The sequence below is a fragment of the Phyllostomus hastatus genome, unplaced genomic scaffold (genome assembly GCF_019186645.2).
Source record: "Phyllostomus hastatus isolate PE091 unplaced genomic scaffold, TTU_PhHast_1.1 phas_scaffold_1066, whole genome shotgun sequence".
Classification (NCBI taxonomy): Eukaryota; Metazoa; Chordata; class Mammalia; order Chiroptera; family Phyllostomidae; genus Phyllostomus; species Phyllostomus hastatus.
This window is the reverse complement of record NW_025334004.1, coordinates 6968363-6975461: the sequence shown is the minus strand read 5'-3', so window position 1 is coordinate 6975461 and position 7099 is coordinate 6968363. Positions and strand designations below refer to the sequence as shown.

The 7099-nt window shown below is 38.8% G+C and overlaps 1 pseudogene; it reads right to left on the bottom strand.

The window, feature by feature from the left end:
* Positions 1-337: 337 nt before the first annotated feature.
* On the bottom strand, positions 338-6251 carry LOC123828986 (annotated as a pseudogene).
* Between the last annotated feature and the right edge of the window lie 848 nt (positions 6252-7099).

Below are 7099 nucleotides of genomic sequence, written 5' to 3'. Positions count from 1 at the left end.
ATGGTACCCTCAAACTCCCAAAGGACTGAGCTGGGAAGCAGTCCCCTTCACCATTTCTATGGTGGAAAGCTGTTTGTCCAAAGCCTCTGGGGCAGTCAGCCATTTCCCCGGGCAGTAGAGCTGGGTGAGAAGTCCTTTTTAGGCAAGGCATTGAAAAGAGTTGGCTGAACAGAATGAGAAAACCTTGGTCAATGGGGCGGAGCCAGCTCTGGGGCAGAAGTATTACTTCACAGTTGCATTGGCTTCCTGTGGCTGCCAATAGAGGCACCATCTGGCTGTCAGCCCACCACAGAGAAGAGGGAACTCCAGAGAGAAGAAAATAGCCACAAGGCCCCAGAGGTGGAAGTGTAGCCTGAGAAACTTCAGCCAGGCTGGGACTGCTCTGTCACTTGGCAAAGTGTGGCTCGCAGTGCCCCTCAGGCTTCACAATACTGAGGTCCTTCCCAAGGTGAGCACAGCAGGTTCCATATGCACTTTGCACATATTATTTAATTCAAACCATTTATTCCATAGCATAGGGCTATGAAGCAGGTGTCATCACTTTCTCCATTAGCAGATGGGGAAAGCGAAGCTCAGAGGGCTGAAATAACTTGATTGAGGACACACAACCAGGAAACAGAGGAGCCAGGATTCAAACCCCTTGTGTGGCCGGTCAGCTCCAAAGGCCAGACTATAACAGCAGTAACTGGGGTTCTCAAGTGAAAATCAAGACGATGAGGTAAAGGTTAGTGCTGCCTCCCACTGACACTCTGGATTGGAGCAATCTTGTCTCTTCTCTTGTAGGCAGTATTTGGCGTTTTCCTTCCTTGCACACAACCAGGCAAATGACTGCAATTCTAAAAAGAGATAAATATAAAAACAAGAAGTGAAACACTGCAGACACCTGAAACCCAACCATTTCTGCAAGCTCGAGCTAGCGGAGCTGCCGCACAACAGAAATAGTTCTGTCCTGTTTAGATAGGCTTTGTTTTGCTACATGGCTGCATATGCAGTGAAGTGATATCAAGTCCTGAGGGTCCACTCCTTTGATGAGTTAAACACACAAAGGCCTACATTTTGATGTAATCTGATAGCATGTAGTTAAGTCCTAGACAAACTGCAACTGTGAGGAAGTGATAAACCCAACTTCCTGCACAAAGCTGCCTGAGATAACACTTTCCATGGACTGGAAGGAAAAAAAAAGAGAGAGAGACATGATTGCTACAGAATTTAAAAGGAACTATTCTGTTCCTAATAAATAACCCCCTCTTCATGTGGTCCCAGCAACAGCTAAGCAAATCTGATTGCAGTCAGCTGACTAGGTAGTATAGTAATTCCACACATGACTTCATTCTGACTTTTATTCATGGACAAAATCAACCACTTGAGATTCAGTTGATTTTCTCTCTTAAGAATATTTTGATTCAAACTCAAAATCTCAGATATCTTCTTGGCCAGGAGAACTTCCCCGAAGTTCACCAAGAACTCAGATTGAGAGAATTGAGGTTGCATTAACTGGCTTGGTGGTGTTCCCACTGAGTCATTAAAGAGTTCAATTTGGTCTAAATAAACACACAGTGGAATAGTTGCCAACTCGCAGAAGGACCAATAGTGATTTTCACAACACCAAAACAGGGTCAAAGTGACAGTTTCACTAAGTGTTCTCATAAATTGTGTCATAATTAAACAACCAATTAGTTGTTTATTGACTGTGCTGGGAATTTTCTGTGAATGCATTCATTCATTCACTAATTTAGCAAATATTTATTGAGTGCCTACTATGCACTAGGAAATACAATACTGAACAAAGAAAAAGATAGCCCCTACTTTCTCTTTCCTGTCTAGTTCAGGAGGCAAATACAGAAGTAAACATTCAAATATATGTAAATCAAAAACTATATGGGATGCTTTTCATTCTGAGGCTCCTGGCAATGGATCTGGCCTCTTTCAAGTGAAGCTGGAGAATGTGCTGGTTTGAGATTCAATTAAGTTACTTAAAAAGGATAGCACCTCCTGAGCCAAGACAGTGCCTTTGCTGTTGTGATGGATTTCCACTTGGGGTTGATTGCACTCTTGCTCTGTGGTAGCTTTCTGACCTGGGTGTAATTTCATTTCTCCAACCGCAGATAAAAGCCTCAAGCTCTCTGGGCCTTCTCTTCCCTTCAGATGATGCGTAACACCCTTGCATTTCCAACATCCTACATGTCCAAGACAAATCAAAAAGTGTTTAGAATCTCAGCACAAAATGGTTTTAACACCTAACTTTCTAGAATGGGAAGGAAGGAAGGAAGGAAGGAAGGAAGGAAGGAAGGAAGGGAGGATGGAAGGGAGGGAGGGAGAGAGGAAGGAAGGAGGGAGAAAGGGAGGGAGGGAGGGAGGAGGGGGAAGGGGGAAGGAAGGGTCATTAGTGAACAAACTAAGGGAGGTAAAGAAAAAAGCTATGCTTTTCAAACTTCTCTGTAGCCTTAATAGAAAGATAATGATCTTGAGTTCTGAATAAGTTATTGCTTAATTAACTATCCAAACACAGCCCTGTGGTGTATACCTAGGCATCCTTTGCAGATTTGACTCTGGAGGTAGAGAATGTCTTGTGCACCAGCAACTTTTGTTTAAGAAAGCAAATGTAGCTTCAAGAAAAAAATTGTTAGAGAAAAGTGATGATTTTGTTTTAAATTTGAAATATTTATATTGCAAGGACTTTGCAATAAAGTCTTTTGACGTGAATTGTTGACGTTAATGAAAAGTACTTAACCCAGAGCCTAGCACTTAGCAAGTGCTAGTTCAGCAAATTAGAATGCTGTAACTCATACTAAGGAGAACTATTGGTCCAGGTATCAGAAAACCTGAAATCTAGACCTCAGAATAGCTGTGATTTAATCAAGTGTCTGCCTTTCTGCGTCACTTTTTAATTTATAAGAACAGATTGGATTGAATTAGGTGGCAGATAGGGCTGTTCCAGCTAGCATTTTCCAGTTCCATTTCTAATATGTCAGTGCTCCAGGTTTGATTTGAGCACTAATATCATTATAATGAAAAGAATTTCTTTCTCGCATCATATTATAATGTGATTATACTACAATTACATAACTTCACAGCCTGTGAACCAAAGAGTGGCTGGTTTGATTCCCAGACTAGGGCACATGCCTGGGTTGTGGGCCAGGTCCCCAGTTGGGGACACGCGAGAGGCAACCGCACATTGATGTTCCTCTCCCTCTCTTTCTGCCTCCCTTCCCCTGCCTAAAAATGAATAAATAAAATGTTTTAAAAAAATTAAAGAGAAGTATATGGATTAAAGATTACCTAAACGGTCAATTGTGGGGGCAAATTTTGAGCAAATAATTAAAATGTAAATCCTCTTTAAAAATGTCAAGTTAGGGAGTTTGGTCCTAATACTGCATCATGATATTTGGAGGACTATCAGAGTTTGCCCAAGCGTTGCTGGCTCTTAATCCCATCACAATGTCCACTGGAGATTCATTTCCTAAAACTGGATGCAAACACCCCTGGGAGACTGTCACTTCTCTGAGGGCTTCTCTTCAAGTAAAATTGTTTTTACCTTCCCAAATTGAGTCAACACATCTGTTCCTACCTATCTTAAAAACTTCATCAACTCAACAATTGTCCAAAAGGAAGAGGGAAAAAAAAGCTATTGTGTGATGAAAAATTTTGGCAAATCTTATGAAAACACATTCTTAAAACATCTCTCATTTCTGAGAAACAAAGTAAAATGTATGAATTGTTTTCTGTTTCATGACTAACAAAATGATTCATTGCTACAATGAGGTATTTTGACCATATCTCCATAAAACAAGTATGAACATTCAATTGAAAAAATAAAAATAACTCAATTAGAAAAATAAACTTTGAGTACCTTCTTTCTAAAAGGCATTGAACTTGGCCTCAAAACACTAGGCAAGCTGTCATGTGCAATTTTAAGCTATTTGGGTGTTAGTTGTAGCTTCCATGCACTGGGAAGTTTCTTTACAAAAACTAATCTGTGCCATCCAGTGCGGTAGCTGCTGGCCACATGTGGCAACTGAGCACTTGAAATGTGTCCAGTCAAACTCGTGCTGCAAGTGTGAAGTACAAACTGGATTTACAAGACTTAGAACAAAAAGAGGATGTAAACTGTCTCAATAATTTTATATTGATTAAATATCAAAATGATACTATTTTTATTTTTTATTTTTTATAAAGATTTTATTTATTTTTAGAGAGAGGGCAAGGGAAGGAGAAAGAGAGGGAGAGAAACATCAGTGTGTGGTTGCCTCTCAAGCACCCCCCACTGGGGACCTGGCCTGCAACCCAGGCATGTGCCCCGACTGGGAATTGAACTGGTGACCCTTTGGTTCGCAGGCCCACGCTCAATCCACTGAGCTATACCAGCCAGGGTCTATTTTTAAAATATTGGGTTAAAATATATTATTGAATTAAATTTATCTGTTTCTTTTCACTTTTTAAAATGTGGCTATTAGAAAATCTATATCATATATATAACTTGCATTTGTGATTCACATTATATTTCTTTGGGGCACAGCTGGCTCAGACCCTTGATTTATTGTTTATCCTAAGGCTTAGAATCACCTAAGAATTTTTTGTCAGAAATACCCTACATTTATTTAGAAATTTTTTCCTTTATTTACTTTTATTGCTTTTTCTTTTTCTTTTTCTTTTTTCTTTTATTGTAGCCCTGACCGGCATGGCTCAGTTGGTTGAGCAATCCTGAAAAGCAAAAGTTTACTGGTTCGATTCCCGATCAGGACACATGTCTGTGTTAGGGTTCAGTTCCCAGTCAGGGCCTGTGCAAGAGACAACTAATCAACATTTCTCTCACACATTGATGTTTCTCTCCCTCTCTTTCTCCCTCCCTTCTCCTCTCTCCAAAAACTAAATAAAGTCTTTAAAAATTTTGTTATTGTAGTTTTTCCTACTTTTATTTTTAAAAGATTCTGTCTAGTGTTGTAACTAAAAATAAACTTCCCAAAAGTGCATCTGGAGTGATGAATACTTATTTAAATGAAAAGATGTTCATGTTAAATTCAATGAAGAAAAAAAGGTTAAAAAACAGTATATAATGAAAAAATGCTCATCCTCACTCATAATTTAAGAAATACAATTAAGACAAAATATGGCAAAGTCTTAAAAGTTTTATAATACTCATTATTGGTGCTGATGAGAAGCAGGCATTTTCATATCTGTGGGAGTATAAATTGGTGCAGGCTCTTTGGAGGGCAACTTAGCAATCACTATCAGAATTTAAAATGTACATAGCCTTTGATACAGTATTTCTATTTCAGGGAATTTACCCAACAATTATACTAGAACATTAATGCAAAGATGTGTCACAAAGATTTTGTAATAGCAAAAGATTGCAAATGATCTAAATAGGGAAATGGCTAAAAGATCTCATACATTCACACATTGAAATACTACAAGGCCAAGAAAAATGATGATGACAATGATGATGATGATGATGATGGTCTCAATAGTAGTAGCAGTGATAGTAGTACTAGTAAGAATTATAATATTAAAAAATTATAACTGAAAAGCACAGCACAGAAATTACATATTTACTCAAAATTATCTGAGATTATGTTTTCTGCCATCAGATAAAATGAAAGTTTAAAATAACCATTGAGTTAAAATATAGGGAAAAATTATATTTTTATTGATCATCTAAATTTGGGGGACTAAATATTTATACTTGCTACCTTTGTGTTTATAAAGATCTTTCTGGACTCAGGATAGATTAAAGAGAGATAAGACTATGAAGCATTTTATGTAAGGGCCTGCCACACAGTAACAATAAATGTTTGTTATTGTCATTTTGATTTATTTGTTTATTTTGGATGTTTAATAACTGAAATAAAAAAAAAGATTGAAAACCACAGCTTCTGGAGGAACCATTTGTTCTTACCTGTCTTATACCTCTCTTCATACTTGACCTTGACCTCACATCGACCTTACATTTCAGAGCAGGGTCTCTGAAGAGATCCTTGTTGATTACAGTTTTGTTTAAGGGGATATCCACAGAGTACCTTGTGGGCATGAGGTGACTGTAGTTATAGACTTTCATAAAAGACTTGACCTTTGGCCTGTTGGTAGTTTCCTTCTTGCCCCGAGCAGTTGCTGTCAGTTCCACCCACCAGAGCATGACTGTAAGGGTCGTCCGAGATGCCATCATCAATGTTCTTTATGATGACCACTTTGCATCCAGAGTAGCATCTGGCCAGGACCAGGACCACCTTCCTGGATTTCATGAATTTGCACATTTCAATAGTAGCCATGTGGGCCTACAGCAGAAAGGTTATTGTTCTTATTAATCATGGTAATTCAAGTTAAGAGAGGTAAACTAAGCCAAGGAAGTGTAGCAATAGGAATAAAGGGAAAAAGAGGAATGCAATAGCCATGGAAGAAGTAGAATTCTCAGGACTTGGTGACCGAAAGGCGGTAGGAGATGGTAAGCTACAGCTAGCCTCCAGGATAAAATCCAGGGTGGGCTGGAGGAGCCAGATGGATGATGGAGCCCATCTCTGACACAGGAAACTCAGAAGAACGAGTGGTTTTGAGGAAAAGATAAATTCAGCTTGAGACACTATAAATTTAACAAGACCTGTGAATCTCCAACTATGTCCACTGTGTAATTAGGTCCATCCCTCCATAATTCAGTAGGAGAAAATTGGGTTAGAACAGCAATTTTCAAGGTTTTCATCTCACAGCACACATAAACTAATTACTAAAATCTTGTGAGATTATATATATATATATATATATATTTGCTGATCTCACCAAAACAAGGTATAATTTTGATTCGTTCACACTAGACATCTGTTGTTGTGTTGGCTATTGTCACTATTTTATTAGACAATCTAAGAGAAGAGAAGTCAGTGAGTCTGACTGAATAGTCAGGTATCGCATGTTTTAAGAATTCTTGTAGCACACCGGTTGAAAATCACTGGGTTAGAGAAAAATGCCTTGGGGTATCTATCCTCACTGTAGAGGCGATGTGGTAAAGGCATGGATTTGGATGGAACTTCTCACAGAGAGCTAAGGATGGGACCAAGGGAACACAATGCTTAGACGTGTTATGGGTTGAAATGTATCCTTCCCAAATTTATAT